The following is a 17,005-nucleotide window of genomic DNA, read 5'->3' on the forward strand; positions in this document are numbered from 1 at the left end:
TTTTGGTGTTGGTTTTTTTTTTTTTTTTTTTTTGTTCAGTTGTTCTTTTCCCCATGCTGCCATTGGACTAAATTTTGCTGCCTAAGGAAAAGTTGCAAGCTCAAAGTAGGAGACACTGCACAGAAGACTGTAAACAGCTCAACATGAACACAAGCTCTTTGGTATTATGGACCACTTTCATGGCCTCTTTATAACAGATTACCATTTTTTTCTTGATCTTTGTACCATTCACATTGTTAAGAAAGAGTACTCTGGGTGCTGTAGCATGTCACATGCAATTTTAATCTATCTTAAGAAAGCTTCATTAAAACCTGAGAAAGAGGGAGGAAAACACATCTCTTCTGATTTGCCTTCTAATTTGACAATTTCTTCCTTGACAGCTTTTGCAAACTCTGCTGGGAGAACAAAAAGAAGTGTACTGAATAATTCAGCCTTGAGAGTGAATTGAGCTTGAGGAGAATTGTTGCATTCCCAAGTCTGTGGTTTGTGGTTTCTGTTATTGACTGCTCACATGGATTGAAAGTCTTGTCTCTGCAGTCAGTAGTTTTTATCTCCCCTTCAGATTCTGCAATTTTGTCTGGCTTTTCATCCCTGAACACCAACTCTCTGTTCTTGCAAATAAACACACAAGAACCATTGAAGGACCTTTCTGCTTCCAAGGGGAGCCATAAATAGCCTGCTACACTAATAAATCAGAATTTAACTTTGGACCTGAATGTTGAAGATAGTCCAATGAAAGTTGATGAAGCCATCATGCTGAGTGTGAGGCACTCTTCCTACTATCCTCCCCTCAGGTGCTGGAATATCCAAATTCTCAAGGAAGGTGAAAGTTTGATGTCAGAAAAGAACCTCCTGAGAATGGGATATCTTAACTCACCCTGAAATTTGTTATTTATATTAACATGCTGATGGAAGCCAGACAATAACAATAGGAGCTGGTCCTGCATTTTATGCATTGGCAGCCAATAAATAAAAAACCCCAAGTTAATATCATTTAAGAATTTGTAAATGCATAAAATATAGAGCTCATTTTCTGCAAGGTGAAATACCTATCATGGAAAGTAGCTTGCCCAGAAAAATGTTATAATTCTGAGAATCTAGCCAGTATTCAGGACTCTATATAAAACCTGAACCATGCTCATCATTTCTTAAAGCCACTGAATAAAGTAAATGTTATTACCTCTAAAGCATTTTTTACCTAGTTCAAAAAGCAGAATCACATGCAGAAAAAAAATAAAATATATAGCCTGAAAATTGTTATCACGCTGTCTAGTAGAACTTTTATTTAATTAACTCTTATTGACAATCTCACTGAGTAGTATAGTTCATATAAGTAACTGTCTGAGCTCAGCCATAATGTGGACTGCAGGAAAACTCTGCTAATGTATTTCCACTCGGCTGCTTGCAGCTATAAATTAACATTTCCTAACCAAAAGAAAGAAATTAAAATGTTTGGTGGTTTTATGATGAATTTTTAAGAGAATGCTAAGGAAGTAACTTTCAGTGAGGAGGATATGGTCCCTTATCCTTGAACTTTAAGAGATAACAGAACCTTAACCTAAAAAAGGAAAAAACCCAAACCAAACCGAAGCTCAAACCAAATTCTTACTATCCAAGAAAAAAACCCTCATTTTTGATTCATAGTAAATTAATGCTTTACAGATATCACTAGAGTTTCTGTAGTCATGGACTTCTTTGAAAGATAGCTAAATCTAGAAAACTTTTCAAAGTAAGTGACAGGTAGATGGGATCTGCTTGCGAGTGAAACAAATCCACAAGTCTCCTTGTGGAAGGGGAAAGTTTTTATTCCTTTTAGATCTATCTTTAGTTCTGATTAACTTATAATAAAATAAACTGGAGTCCATCCAGAAGGCAGTTTTGGTTAGAAATAGCCAGTTAACTGCATCAAGAATATGCTTTCTGCAAGGTATTCTTGAGGTAGGAAATGTAGAAATAGTGTCTCTTCTGGGCTAAAAATCCTTTTTGCCACAAGCAGGAATTCAAATCAGAGTTGTAGCACATGCACACTGTTTTAAGTGCCCGAACTCTTCTGGTTTTAGTTAGAGGGAACAACCCATGCCCCGAAAGGCAGGTGCTTCCCAGTGTGAATCAGAGCTGCCCCTGGAGGTGTAGGGAGATAGAACATAAGTAAATAAAGGTAGTATAGAAAGTAATCTTACCCTCTAAAGAGTTGCAGCTGAGCCAATTATTAAGGATTAGGAGAGGCCTGATGTTAACAGGCTGCAGCTGTAGCCAATCAGAAGAGTGTTATAAAAGAGTGGATTGGTTGGCCAAGGGCGAACTGGAGTCAGTTGGCTGCTGTGAGGACAAGGAAGAGTCAGTGCCTGGAGGCGCTGCCTACAAGAACCCTCGAGGAGGTACAAAACTCTGGTAATATGGAACCCTTGCAATGTAGTGACAACACGGAGGAGTCCTGGAATGCTGCTGTAAGGATCCTGAGGCAGAATTCTTTCCTCAAATCACTGGCTAAGGGTGAAAAACTTACCTTTAAGCTGCCCAGCTTTTATAACAGCTGACTTAGGCACAGCCTTGTTTCTGGGCAAGGGAATGACAGGAATAACAAATCCCTCTCATCCAGGTGAAGGAGGAGAGGAAGGAATCCCAGGGGAACAATTAACAAATCCCTCTCATCCAGGTGAAGGAGGAGAGGAAGGAATCCCAGGGGAGCAGGGTGCTTTGGCCACACTGTAACTCATGGTACCTCGGTGCAATGTGTGCCAGCCTCCCGTTCCCCTGTTCCCGTGTACAGCCACAGCACCCAGGGCTGGGCATCAATCTGCACAGGACAGGGAGAATTTTATGGGCTCTTGGGCATCTCCTTTCCCAACAGACTAGCAAGTGACTCCTCTGCCCTATTGCAGTTGAAACACTGGGGGAATAAATGAACTTTACTTTTGAGGGAGAACCAGGTAAGCTGTTTCTTTGGCAGAGGCATAATTTAAACTTGTGACTGAGTCCCTTGTGTAAATGAGTTTTTTTCAACACACTATAAACACTTCCATCAGCAGAATTGTGTTTTTTAGAAATACATCTCTTCATGATTCTGAGGCGAAAGACACGGCAGTTTGCTTTATTTGTTGTAATAATTATAACCTATACCTTAGAACAGTTTTTTCTTCCACCCTGTGATCACCTCCCCAAACAGCTAGGAGCTATTTTTCCTTCTCTGTGGATGTTCTGATGAAGCTGATGCTGTGTGGTAGGTCCTGGCCACCTGCTTTACTTGGTCATGTGAATGTTTTCCTGAGTCATACTCCCAAAATACATTGTTGCCTAAATCTAGGGAAAACTGACAATTGGTAGCAGTTGAACTTTCATATTACAGCAGAATTTGTGTTAAAAATAAATTCTCACAAACGGTTACTTTCTGGAATACATGAGTTGCTTGCTAAGAAACTAGGTAAGCACCTAGTTCACCGTGTGAGAAGGGTTTCTCTTGCCATTAATTACTCCAAGAACTAAAGTCCACACCAAAACACTACATAGGAAATTGAGATTAATGTTCCATATTTTTCTGGCCATATATTGTAGCTGTCAAAGAAATGTTCTCCAGCCTATGTCAGCTGCTGTTAGTGCCTAAAGAAGAATGAGCTCTGAAAGCTGAGTTTTTCAGCTCTTTTCAACCCAGGAATATCTCTGCAGCCAGAAGAGTTAAGGTTGCTTTAGCAAGGCAGAGGGCACAGGCCTCATCTATAAGTTGTTCTCTGAGCCAGAACCTGTGGGGAAGAAATATTTTCTGTGATGAAATTCCTCCTGGCCTCACCTTTTCCAGTGTGATCTATGTGAGGTGCTGTTTTATTGAAATCCTGCTGTTCTGGCTACTATGGATTTTGATTTTGGAACAGTGCCTGCTTTTGGGAGAGGATTCTGAACAGTATTCCAGGTGGCTGCTGGAGCCCACCTTTGAGTCTGGAGGAAAGAGGGGAAATGTAAAGTGTGGTGTTGGTCCCAGTATTCTCTAGGGCTGTCTCTGCAGTGTTGCTTGGAGTGGGTTGATGCCAGCAATCTCCTTGGTCAGTGACAGCTAGTTTGAATTTTGCTGAGGTGTGTGCCTGACTCCATGGATTTTGTGTGAAAATCAGTGGCCTCTTTCCCTCATATTAGAAAATAAAAGGTGAAGAATGCATAATCCACCCTGTACTTGTGCTGGCTGGAGCAGGGTTTGGAACACAAACTTAGGCTCATGGGGAGAAACAAACAGAGTGAGTTGACAATGTGAAGCTATTGCAAAAAGAGATAAATGTGACTCTGCAGTTTATGGTGAGGAATATTGCATGAAAGACAAAGAACATAATTGTTCTGATTTGAAATTGCTGATGCTTCATCTAACACAAGTTTTGGATGCTGCAATTTCAGATATAGATGAGTTAAAGAGTCTCTGGAAAAAAAAAACAAAAAACAATCTTACAAAACAATGATTTGTACTCATTTCCTGTTAGAAAAAGCTAAGAGAAATAGGTTTTGTAAGCTGTTCTAGAAGAGAATGATGTTATGACTGTGGAAAAAAATAAAAAAATTGTTGATTTTGTAGCCAGGTTTTCTGGCCTCTTCAAATAGAAATTGAGTATGATTACACAGAAAAATGGGGCAAAATATAATCAACACAACATATAGGAAAGTAAATGCAGTTTTCTGTTTAATAAAAGGTGGTCTAACCAAATAAGAAAAGAATTTAAGTGAGAAGGCATTTTTGTCTCAAATGAAAATTGTGCAAAAGTATTTTACATTAATGTCTTCAAAGTGGTTTAGTTTAGCAAAACTTTATTTTTATTCAGAATATTTTTCTTGAGTGAATAAGCATGCCTTGCTGTTGAATGTGTATTGAGTTCAGAAAAAACATAAAGGGTTGTCTTAATTGTTCCAAATGCGGCCCATCTCAGGTCATTCAATATCCAGTGCAGCTCCCACCAAATTCCTTGGGAAGATTTGTGATGATTTTTTCCACACTGTAAAACAGTCTTTACTCCCGAAGTTGAGTAAAAGCAAAGGGATCTGTGAGGGTGCCTGTGTTTGGGGTATTTCAGTACATGGCAGCAGCCAGCTCTGAGATTTGTTTGTCTGTGTGGGGTCTGGGGATTTTAGTTCAAGGTGGATCTCATCTTGTCATCTGCATCTTAAGTTCCCTCTGTAAATTGTGGGCTCACTTCAGCACTGCAGTGTTGCATAGAACCAAGGGATTAGAAGATGAAACCTTTACAATTCTGTCTTCTGAATCACACAGTGGACTTAACTTTTCACACTTTCTCTTTTTTCACTTTTACTCCAAAAATGTGAAATGATTAAACCAGACAGGTGTGTCTACTTCTCAGTGTATACTTTATCAAAGCACAGATGTGAGCAAACTAAGGAATGTGTGATAGGATTTTTTTATTGATAGTTCTCCTTACTGAACTGTCAATGGTCACTTACATTTCTCTACGCTACATAACAGAGATGTTATTGGTAATAACTTTGCTCTTCCTTGGCAGATATGCCAAATATCAAGGGTACAGAAATTTAATCACATTATCAATAGCAACTAGACATTTTTAAGATATCCATCAAAAAGATCTTTGAACTTTTTGTTCTGTCCAACAACTTTAGACTCCAAAAACAAGGAGAAATTGTAATGAAATATGATCACCGTGTTTTTCCAAATGCTCATCTGTCTCTCACAGGAGATTTTAACCTTTGATCAAAGTATCTAAAACTACGCAGTAAAGACCTTGATAATTAACAAGTCAAGATTACACTCAGTTATGTCTCACAACATAAGCCATATTTGTGTGAATGTAGAAATAGTCTCTTCTGACTGGATTTTCTGCTTTTCACATTGAAACCAACATTGATTAATAAATTTTAATTAACTTGCTGTAGCCTTACATAATCAGAGGGTAATTTCTTAAGCTGAGAGTTTCTGACTTGAAAGTTATATTTACCATTTGTATCTAAATTTAAACTTTCCTTTTGTTCATTAACATGCACCCAGAGATTAATGAGAAGCATCTCTCCTATTATTTGAAATTTGGAGGACTTTTATGATAGCTCCTGTTATAGCATGGGCAGAAAACAAGCTTTTTTCAGAGTATTTTGGAGTTTTCGGTTTTGCTGATGAATGTGGAACTGCCTTCATTGAACCAAAGACTGTCATCTTGGGAAGAGAGCACCCTGAAGCAAATTCCTGATACCTCTTTCTGTATGAATTTCCTCCCATTGCCATATCCAGCTGGGAGGAAGGAACGAAGACTCACCTTTTAAATTCTTTTCTCCTTGACTCTTTCAGAAAATTTATTTTTCATATTAGCATTCCTGAACCAAATGAAGACACTGGGATTTGCTTACAGAAACCTGTTCAGTTTAAGCCTTCCTGGCAGTTTGTGTTGCTGTCTCTCGAAGGCTTTGGCAGAGCAAGCGGGGAGTGGGACTTCTCTATTTTAGTCCCAGCATCTGGATTAGGATTGGCTAACAGGAAGAATCCTTCTTCCTCCCTTGAGACCTCAGATGTCTTCCCATTTCTCTGTATCTTTTCTAATTGTTTTTTTTTTCCCTGTGGTTGTTTTTTTTTTATTTTTCTGTGGTTGTTTATTTTTTGTCTTGTGTAGCTCATAAAGTCTTTACTCACAGACATGAGGGATTGGATTACCTGCTTTCCCCAGGAGTCTGAGCTCTTCAGTCCAGACTCCTTGTTGCCATTAGGTCAGCAGAGTGGTACCTGCCTGCTTACTGCAGATTGCCCTCACCTAGTGCAGCCAGCTATTTTTCCCTCAAACCATGTGGAAAAGGAGAAATGATCCATAGCCAGCCACAGTCTTTGTTTTTTCCCTGCTGTTCTGTTTCTGTTCATGTGCAGGCTTTTCAATTTCATGAAGCAGCTTTACATGAAAGCTGAAATGTAATTGCATCCTCCTGAGTAAAATGGGCAATTTCTGTGCTAACCATGTTTTTAAAGAATAAGATGACAGCATTCACTCTGCTGCATGCTTTCTCTGCAAGTGAATCCCTTTGCTGATGTAAAGGGATTAAATATTCTAAGACACCAGCCAGACCAATTCTTCATAATTCCATAAGTGTGAAGAAGATCACCTTCATTATTTTTGTCAGGGGAAGAAAGAAAACATAACAGGGAGGCCTCTTTCAATACACCTTGCTTTACTCTAGCAAATACAAGTGAGGATTCATTTCAGCCTACATCTTGCTTGTTGTAGCCCTCAGCTCTCCATGTTAACTCACACTAATTTCCTTGAGGAGTTTTTGGCTTTCTGATATGCCTTTTAGAGCTAAGGCAACAAAATAAATATTGTGCAGTTTTCAGGTTTTGCTTCTTTGTTTTAAACTGAAGCCCTGGAGTATGATAACATTTCTTATCCTAGGGAAAAAAAAAGAAGGGTGCAGGGTTGCAAATGGAACAATTTGAAAAATCTCTTTATGCCCTACTTTTATAGTTTCTAGTACTCTTTGTCTTGCTCATAATATCTTTATATGGCTGTAGGAAACAGGTGGTTTTCAGTATTTTGTCTTTCATTGATTGCACTTGGTAAGATTTCCAGGCTCTACTCATGCATTTTATGTTTGACTATGGGCAGCCATAAAATAGTTTCCTTATAGTTATGTTGTGAGCATAACATTGGCATTGTATCTCGCTGTCTTGGAATAATGGATGGACTTCTCTTCTCCCTGCCAGATGATGTTGCAGACTTACCAGAAAGAATACTTGATATCAAGATTATGCAGTGTAGTTCTTGTTACCAAAATTTGGCTTCCCCATCTCAAATCTGCAGCATCCTGCCCTTAACATTTATTCTCTCAAAGCCATCTCTGATATCTTTCAGAGTGGTGCCAACAGCTTAATGAGGAGAGGTTAGGAAAAATAGCTCTCTGGCTGTTTTAGAAGAGGTTGTATTTGCAAAGGTGGGAGAAGTTCCTAACCTCAGAACAGCCTGAACTCAAGAGAGGCTGGGCTGTCTGGGGCAATACAGTTTCACTTTGGACACAGCAAAGATAATGGGAGGTATGGTTAAATTGTTATGTCTTGTAGCCTCTCTCCTTCTGGGAGTTGCTGGAAGGCTAATTCCCATTGATGTACAGTCCAGCAGATTCAGCAGATGTTCTCTGTCATGGGGTGAAGGGGGTGACAAGCTCTTTTCCTCTGGTTATTGTCATCCCTCCTTGGTGCTGATTGCAGCTGCTGCAGGACAGACTCTGTGGTACCACATCAGTGACTTTGGGAGCACTGTGTGCTCATCTCAGACAAACAGCAATAGCCAGGCAAACCCTAGGGAGCCATTAGAGCCTATGCCTATAAAATAAGATTATGTTCTGAAAGATGCTGAGCATCAACTGAATAAAACCAGTAAGAACGGAGAGTGTGCAGGGTGATACAGAGAAATACAGAGGAGGCCCTGTGAGTCTTAGAGTATTGGAACTATGAAAGAAACTGTTATGGAATTAAAAACAGTGAGATGTATTTGACTACAGTGCAGCAGATTGAGTTATAAACCAATGAAAACACTGCTACTTAGGGGCTTGGGAGAAGAGAATTTGGGTGGATCATCAGAAGAACTGGAAATGCCAAGAGAAAGAACTAAAACATCCTAATACCAGAATATCCTCATGTGATGTCAGATTAATGAGTGAAACTTTAGGATGGGTTTGTCATCATTGTGTGTCTGCTTCTGTATGTGGCAATCTAAAGGGTTCTGTAATTCCTTCTTTTTAAGGAAATTCTGTAATTCCTTCTTTTTCTCCATGAATGATCGTATAAATTTTCTTTCTGAAATGCAAGGTGCTACAAATGCCATGTTTTTTTTTCTTTCTCATTGCAAAGCACAAAAAAAAGTCTGCATTTTCAGAGAACAGCTGGCTGTTACTGTGTACTTACTTACTGTTAACCTTACTAAATCATGAGAGAGGTAACCGTGACTAACCTAATTTTAGCCAAATTGAAAGTAACTTACTCTTCAGTCTCTAACTGAACAAAAGCATGCATCAATCATCCTCATGAGTTCACAGAGTCTTAAGATTACAGGCAACTCTGGTGTTGTGTAACCAATGCCAGACATCCTTTAACAGTGGCCCCTGCCTAAAACAAAAATGGTTCAAAGCTGTTGTATTTTCTGTTTTCCTTTCCAAGGCAAGCAGTTCCCTTCTTTCTTCTTAGTACAAGCCTGTAACTACTTCAACCTCACATGGTCTGCCCTTCAAGAGATTCTTAAAAATTCCAGAGAGGTATTACTTGAAACCTGAAGCCAATGATTTTCCACCACCTGCACTTCTTCTGATGTATGAAGACCTCTGTTAGATGTTAAAAAGAAGAGTGCTTTATTGGAGACTCCTGGTGATTACTTGCTCCTTTAGGAAGCACTGATTTTGTGTGATATTTATGTGGAGCATTACTCGAGTCTAAAGTTTAGTCTTTGATGGCAGATATTACTGTCAGGCCTTTAGACCTTTCCCATTGTACTTGATTTTTGAGAAGGTAGAGCCTGTGCTGTTGGACAAATGCAAACTGAATTGGCTGTGCTCAGCACTCAAAGAGCAATAGCAGCCTTCTGGGGGCTCTTATTTCTAAATCCAGCCTTTTTTTGCTGCCATAAATTGGTATCTGTCTTAAACAGAATGATAGATAAATCCCCTCTCCTCCCTCCAGTCTTCATTTTTTTCCGTGTGAGGTTTTAAACAATCACCATCAATTTCAGCTTTCCAGCTCTGCATTCCTAACTTTAAACCAGCCTAACCTCTCCTTTGGATTATTGCCAAAGGCTCTGTACTTGCTGTAGCAGGAGTGGTAATTCCTCTGTGGTTTCATTCCTGTGTCTTCATTTCCCATTTTTGACAGTCCATGGCTGTTTTCACGTCTGGATTTTTTCTGTGCCTGACCAGCCACAGCCCAAGCTGCACCTACGAGTCTCACACCAGCTTTAGAAGGAGTGACATGACATTGCTTCCTGCTTCTTCAAGCTCTTATTTTAGCTGTGTGAGCATGTCAGGCTCTATCACTCAGCTGCATATACTGTGCTTTTCCAAGCTCTATCCTTAACCTAAATTCCATCTTTCAGCCTGGCAGTGGGACTTGCTTGCTTATACCTCTGTCCACCGTCCCCAGGTCACCTGGAAGGCTCTCAGCCTGCAGCACTCATATCACTCCTGCTTCTCTGCTCTCCTGAAGCTGCCTCCCAGTGCAGTTGTAGGGCTGACTTGCCTGAATTGGAGTGACAGCTCATTTAGCCCTGCTTCCTCCAACTCTCATTTCAGGAGCATCTGCCAGGCCGGAAGCAGGGCTGAGTCCTGAAGGGTTGGTAGGAATGAAGTGAGTGCTGTGGGCAGGACAGGAAGGCACAGCCCATTCTGCAGGGGTTGGGAGAGGCTCAAGTGCCTGCTGGATTATTAAGACCCACAGAGCTAAAATGAGGCAGGTACAAGTCATATTTCAGGTTCCACCTTATATATTTTTAACATAGTTTTACTTGTGGTCTTGCTTGTCACAGACATCTTTTATGAAAAATCCTTTCCTTAGGCTTTTTCCTCCTGAGAAGCTGAGAGGCCTCAGGAACAAAATGTAAACAAGGATTATCTGCTGCTGTGGAATGCAACAGGTGCATCTGGGATTGGCCCATGTTAGATGTTTCTAATTAATGGCCAATCACAGCCCTGCTGGCTCGGACGGAGAGTCCGAGCCCGAGCCTTTGTTATCATCTTTCATTTTCTATTCTCAGCTAGCCTTCTGATGAAATCCTTTCTTCTATTCTTTTAGTATAGTTTTAATGTAATATAGATCATAAAATAATAAATCAGCCTTCTGAAACATGGAGTCAGATCCTCGTCTCTTCCCTCATCCTAAGACCCCTGTGAACACCACCACACTTGCTTGTCTTTTATGATTTAATGCCTGTTTCAGCTTCATGGGCTCTCAATTCTTGAACCATCCCTGCCTACAGTCTCAGCTGTGACCATTTGTCTTCCCATGATCTAGTCCTGAAGTTTTTTTTTTCAAGCGTCATCTTAGAGCTTTAGCCCCTGCTTTCCAGATCCCTGTTCATAGTCTGAGCCTTATTCCAAGTAACAAACCTAGCCAAGTGATGCCAGCCTGATTCTCTAGGCAGCCAGTCAAGTAATTTTTGTCCAAAATAGAGGTCTAATCCAAAAACAGTTCTAGGTTTACAGGCCTTCCTGTGGTGATCCTTAGTACGATTTGGTCCACCTGCTCTTCTTCCCAGCCTTCAGGCAGCTGTGTATGGATTACTGAATTTATTTCTTTATTCTGTTTCCTAGACTTCAGACTTTCTGCTTGACACCTCTAGCTTAGAAATGTATAACTGTTAATTTCTATGCTGTGTTTACTTTGGTAGATAAACTGAGTTTATACCTAAGCAGGAGAAATCATAACTAAAATTTTGATTGAAAGCTTGTTGAATAATGCATTTACATGAGCAACTCAGTATACATATACACATTTTCACTCCCAGAGATGGCTATTCTCCTACAGAAAGCTATCCTATTCACTAATAGCACTAGCACTGTTTATGTGTAGCCTTTTCCTTTGCAATTAAATTACATGTAGAGAGTGTAAGGAGAAAGGTTCAAGCTCCCCACCTGCCCCCAGCCTTCCCTTTTGGGCGAGATTTTTCCAAGGAGAGCCTCTCTCTAGGAGAAGCACAGGGAGTACTTTGTGTGCTGTGCTCTCTTGAAAAATGTGTCAACCTGCTATGATCTCTCCCTGGCTGCAGATCTCTTGGAAAGCCTGGCTCCCATCCAGGTGAGCCAGCATGGATGTGTGTGGTGAAGCCTTCCTCACCATGAGACTATCAAAAAAGCTGTACTCGTGATTCTTCAGATTGATTAAATTCAGTCCAAGCAGATTTTCACTGCTGGACTCTGATGCTTCTCAGGAAGGGATGTCTCTAGGCAGCTGCCAAAGTGTGTTTCTTCAACCATTTGAATGGTAGAATTTTTAAAATATTTATCCCTTTTGATGATTAAGAATATTTATAAAAGATATTCTCTCTTGAAAAAATGAAATTTATCAATTTACAAAGGAATCACTGTGAATTTAATGCAATATCCTACCTGTAAATAGCAGAATGTTGGAAGGTTGATGTTGTCAAAGCAGACTGGGAGAAGAAAACCCAGATTAGAATGAATTTTTAAACACTATTTGCTAATACAACATCAGTAATGGAAAAAATCAGTTTTCAGGTCTTGAATTTTCAGAATCAGTTTTAAGATCTTGAGTTTTCAGACTGAATGAGATCTTATCAGAATTGAATGAAAACTGTTTTTTTTTTTATTTGTTTTATTAAGAGATTTCAGGAAATGCTTTCTATCAAGGCTAACTGCATGCACATAGTTTTTGTCAGCTTTAAGCTCTTTTTCCAAAGGGTATGAGGAGAAGAGTAAAAGAAGGCTGGCAACACATAAGATTCCTGGAGTGCTCCAGATGTTCTGAGTGCTGAGGCCTTGCTGGCATCCTGCTGCCTGGAAAGATCAGCAAGCTGGTGGTTGAAGACAATGATGTTCAGTGATGTTAAGCTAAGTGCTTACACCCAGCAGCTGTGAGCCACTGGAAGACTTCCTGCTGCAGGCACCCTGTGCTCTCCTGTGATAAATTACAGATAGAATAGCCAATTCCATAATAAGCTTACATTGTGGCAGGTGAAGTAGATCCTTTACTTCCCTCAAATTAAGATTGAGCAACAGCAAATAAAAATCACCTGTTTATTGATAAATCACAAAGGGCACAGACCTGAAGGGCTTTGATTGTAGTAAAAAAATATGAAACTCGTACACTCAGCCAAATTATACTGCAGCTTTTTGATTTCCAGCTCTTTGACATACTTGTGGTTTTGAATCTGTTACTTTGCTTTTAGTTAAGGACTTTTGAACAGTCCAATGCTTTGTTGTTCGCCAGCGGGAGAGAGAAGACCTTTTGTAAAAGCAGCAGTTTTAGTGAGAATTCCATGGCTAAGGTTCATAATAGTCAGACCTTTCTTTAAATTGTAAGCAGCAGTCTTTTTTTTTTTATTTCTGATAAAAAGAGAAGATTTGCTAACCCTGCTTAGCCTTTCTCCATGCTATGTGATTTACTTTAATAAAACACCACTTTGCCTTGGGCTTTCTGCTGACTGCACTGTAAGACTTGTACCCCAAAATGTCTTTGTCACTCACTGTCACATCTTTTTCTTATCTACCTTCATCTCTCTGTCTATTTATGTAACCTTCTGTATCATCAAATGCTTTTCAGCACAGGAATTCTGGAAAACACCCTGCCACAGAGCTCCCAGTGTGGGAGGCCTGTGTTTTCCATCTTGCTTCTGAAAGGATGCTGCGCACCTGTGTCACATTGTACCACACAGCTGGGAGTGCTGAGGGCCTTGTAATTAGGTGAGGAGAGGGAGGAGCAAGCACAGGACTGTGAGTGCTCAACACTTGATTTCTGATTAATTTTCTTTTCTCTTCCTGGAATGAGAGCTGGCAGCACCAGGAAGATGCTCTATGAATGAGCTATGCAAATTTCTCAGAGAACCTCTGAGATGGGGAAGCTCAAAAGTGTAACTTCAGCACTTTTTCCTCTAAAAATAAGTTTCTGTGTGTACTGACTCTATTTGTCCCATACAAAGTGAAAGCCCATCCTTTATGTAAACAGGGAATTACAAACCAAATGAGTGTAAGACATGCTTGACTGGTCAAGGGGTAGAATATGATAGAGCAGTGTGTATATGGCAACAAAAGGATGTGAAAATGTGTAAATATGTAGGAGAAAGAAGCCTGGATTACAGCTGATTGCCTGTAAAACTCATCACAAATAGGAGTGAGTAAATAACCTGAGTGACAATTCTGCTGTTGAGTTGGTAGTGGATTAAAGCCCTGCACCTGAGCATTCACCAGGCCCTTGCCATGTGGGTTTTCCTCTGTTGCTTTCTCTTCTGTGTATTTTGTCAACTGCAGGATCCAGGGGAATACAACAACTAGATCAATTCTCCAGCAAGGTACCGTTAGCATTGTGCATGTTGGAATTTTCTTTGGTGTTGGGATTTTGCTGGTTTTAAACCTTTTTCCTTGTTTTTTTTCTCTTATCACCAACTGTGCTCAATATCTGGTCTCTTAGTCTTCTCTGAAGATTAAGCAAAACAGGTATTGAACAGGTGTTTGGGGAGTTTTGCATTTGCAATTTGTCTTATTGGAGAAATCCTGGACTTGTATTTGTCTAGGTCTAGTTTTTTATGTTTCTTATTGCTATTTGTGTCTTTCCACAAATCCATTTCACACTGCAGCCCCCAATTCTGGCATTAAATGGTGATGTTTTTTCCCCATGTTTGTTGGCATCTGATGCACCTGTGAGTTTGACCTGGAGCTGTCTTGCTCCTGTTCAGCTTTTCTCACTTCTTATTTTCTGCAACATCATTGGCGCTGTCTCTCATGATCTCATTCAAAACACCTTCACACATTTTTATTCCCAAGCGCTTCATTAGTCAGGCCTAAAATAACAGTTTCTTCCACCTGATTGATTTTTTTTTTCTGTCTCCTGAATCAAAACTTTTCCCTCATTTTTCCTGAGTTCTTGGTTAGTCTGTGCCCAGGTAGATGTTTAGGATGCAGGAACTTGCCATCAACACTTGTGAATCTCTCAAGGGCACTTTCCCAGCCCTACCCCACAAGTAATACAAGGCTCTAAAGCTGATCTTGGAATTACCACAGAGAACCCATTAATCTGCTGCACAATTACAATGTAGAACTGCTGTCTAGGGTTTTCATATATTTTAGTGATTTTATTTTTTTTACCTCTTTTTATTGCTGTCAGCTGAGCTAGATCAGGACAGGCTGAAATGAGTCATAAGTTTCCCCAGGCATGCTCTTTGCTCCCAGCAGCACCCTGAGGTCCTGCAGCTCACCATCTCCATTTCAGCTCTACAGCATTCTGCCTGAAGTGAATACATCAGCAACAGCAGGAAAATGAGGGTGAGCCACACAAGGAAACCAAAATATGTGCAGGTACTTGGGGATGGATAGATGGTAAACTTTAACTGGAGGAAACTTGAAGCAATTTCTCCAAGAAAAAGCTGGTTCAGTGTTTCTCTAGTGTGTTCAGAATGTGTGAGTGACAATAGGGACATGGGGAAAGACAGGGAATCTCTTTAACTGTGCACTTTGCCAAAACAAATCTGCTTTTTGTAGATTAGGAAGGCATTGAAAATGTGATTATACATCCTGTGGGCTCCAGTAGGTTTCCTGAGCTTCTCTGAGGAAGAAAGCAGAATCCTCCAGAGATTCTGGAGTACTAAAATAGAGAATTGCTGACACAACATAAATGTTCGCTTCAAGGCGTTGCTGATGGGCTGTGAAAGGATGGATTTTGGAAGGAAAGGTGTGCCCCATGAGTGCTATAAAGTTAGATTATTGCCCCTGTTGTAATATACTCTCTGTGTATATAATAGGTTGTAATATACTCTCTGTGCTGCCATGTTGGAGCCTTTCCTGCCTGTTATTTTGCCTTGAAGTAAAGGCTGGCAATACCTGTCACAGAGAGTGCTCTGTTAAAAAGGAATCTCAGCAAGTGACACCAACAGCGAAGCAAACTACCCAAGCTGTTAAACTTCAGGTTTGAGCAGCAGATTTTCTCTGCATTGAGCTACTTTCTTATGGCTTTCATGGCTTTACTTGCTTTGATATGACTTTGATGCACTTGTTAGGAGAAGTCTATAGAGGTCACTTGTCTCCTTGGAAACCAGAAGATAAAATTACTCCAGTTGTATCTGTATTTTGATATAAATAAGCTTTTTCTTCTCCAAAGGATAGCTACCTAGACACTGAAGCATTAACGATTTTGTAATGATTTTCTGTCTTTTGCAAGGTTGAGGGGGGCTTACAGTAGAAGAACAATCACAGCACTCTTAATTGACCATCTCAGTTGTACTATTTGCTTCAAGGATCTTGCATTCTAATTAGAAATCAAAGCATTGCAAGATGTTCCCTTCACCTCTTGCTCCTGATAGTTTTTGGAGTTTCTCTGTCTTTTGGTGCAGTCTTCAGTGCAAGGTTATTTCTATGCAAATGCTTTAAATAAAAACTTTGTAGAATATGTTCTTTCTATAAAACTTAGACTTCTGTTGGTAAAGAGATCCTTTCCAATCCATGTCACTGAAGCAACTGTTATTATGGAGTTACTAGTGCTGCCCTGCAAGGAGGAGGAACCTGGGAAGGTGCTAAGAATCCACTAACTGTGGGTCAGAAACACTTTTAGCAGATAAAACAGAAGTAGTATATTTGCTTTAAAAGATAGATATAGTGTGACAAGTGATTTTTTACCTAAGGGAGTTGTGGTAAAAAGCAGCAACTAGACAGATGTGCTCTTAGGAGATTTAGTCTCAGCATTTTATTTACTGGACTATTTCTTGTACATTGCAGTGCTTAATGCAGGGAAAAATGACCACCTGCAGGGAGCTTAATTGATCTGTAGCACAACTGTTGACCTTATGATTTGGCTTCAGGCATTAGAAAGATGACAGTGTAATAGGAACTTTCTTCAGTACAGTATGTAGATATACATACAGTGTAATGCATGTACTCTAAGGCAGAGAATTGCTCCTGCTGTGCCAAAAATTCACTTTTTGATCCTGTGATGCATCTCTGATTCCTCTCCACGTGAATCTTCTGGGGTGTCACATGGGTTACAGCAAAAGCCTGAGCTTCTCAACTCCTCATTTCCTCTAAGCCTTACTTTCCTTATAGAGGGGAAACCACAAGGTTTGCTTCTGTACTTGGCTATTGCAACAACTAGAACAAATCCATTTTTGGGACTGAGCAGAGCAGTGCATTGGGTATGGATTTTGACCTGAGAAGATTCCAGGTGACCAAAAATCTAGTATCAAATTAATCTGCTCAGAGAAATCACACGCTAAGACAGCCTGAAAATCCTCCTGTTGAGCAAACTCACACAGAACCTGTGAATCTCTGTGGGAAAGGATATATTTTCTTTTTTTCTTCAGATGCATTGCTGAATGTTTTCTCTAGT

The sequence above is a fragment of the Agelaius tricolor genome, unplaced genomic scaffold (assembly GCF_023055355.1).
Source record: "Agelaius tricolor isolate 1412-34295 unplaced genomic scaffold, bAgeTri1.0.p SCAF_46, whole genome shotgun sequence".
In the NCBI taxonomy this organism is placed as follows: domain Eukaryota; kingdom Metazoa; phylum Chordata; class Aves; order Passeriformes; family Icteridae; genus Agelaius; species Agelaius tricolor.